The 989-nt window shown below is 43.7% G+C and overlaps 1 pseudogene; it reads left to right on the top strand.

Annotated features, from left to right (window-relative positions):
• Positions 1-566: 566 nt before the first annotated feature.
• LOC116528309 lies at positions 567-719 on the top strand (annotated as a pseudogene).
• Positions 720-989: the final 270 nt, after the last annotated feature.

Raw genomic sequence — 989 nt, 5'->3', positions numbered from 1 at the left:
GATTGAGTTTGCGGTAAGCTGACGTCCTGCCACAGCACTCCAGTTCTGATCTTTGTTCTCAGAAAGTCCACAGAAACGTAGAAGAAGGAAAAGGAATGAAGAGTTATTGAAGGATGTGGAGCAGGGAGGTGAAATGACCACATTTTTATTTTAGAATCATCACCATGAGAAAGTATTGCACAGAACTGTAAGAGAACATGCCTGAGGATATATTCATGGCAGCTTTCTGGTTCAAGAAGCTAGTTCTCGGCCGGGCGCGGTGGCTCACACCTGTAATCCTAGCACTTTGGGAGGCCGAGGCGGGTGGATCACGAGGTAAGAGATCGAGACCATCCTGGTCAACATGATGAAACCCCGTCTCTACTAAAAATACAAAAATTAGCTGGGCATGGTGGTGTGTGCCTGTAATCCCAGCTACTCCGGAGGCTGAGGCAGGAGAATTGCCTGAACCCAGGAGGTGGAGGTTGCGGTGAGCTGAGATTGCGCCATTGTGCTCCAGCCTGGGTAACAAGAGCGAAACTCCGTCTCAAAAAAAAAAAAAAAAAAAAGAAAAGAAGCTAGTTCTCAGCTCTGCACAGTAGCAGTATCATAGCCAATGAGGTTTATCCAAGGTGTGATTATTGCTAATGGAAAACTTTACCCAATACCCCGTCATGACTTTACTTTACTTTACTTGAAATATAGTAGGCATTGGCAATTTTTGGCAGTCTCTACAGGGACTGAATTTTTAATTAATAATAAATAAATAAATAAAAATAAAGAAGCTAGTTCTCCATCTTGAAGGGAATACTATGCAAAAGTTAGAAGTGATACACTAGACCAGGTGCAGTGGCTCACACCTGCAATTCAAGCATTCCAGCACTTTGGGAGGGTAAGGCAGGAAGATTGCTTGTAGCCAGTAGTTAAAGACCTGCCTGGTCAACATAGTGAGACTCCATCTCTACAATAAAAAATAAAATAAGGCCAGGCTTGGTGGCTCATGCCTGTAA

This window comes from Sapajus apella, unplaced genomic scaffold (genome assembly GCF_009761245.1).
Source record: "Sapajus apella isolate SASKATOON/1434 unplaced genomic scaffold, GSC_monkey_1.0 scaffold2, whole genome shotgun sequence".
In the NCBI taxonomy this organism is placed as follows: domain Eukaryota; kingdom Metazoa; phylum Chordata; class Mammalia; order Primates; family Cebidae; genus Sapajus; species Sapajus apella.
The sequence above is the reverse complement of the archived record's forward strand: the minus strand, read 5'-3'. Positions and strand labels throughout refer to the sequence as shown.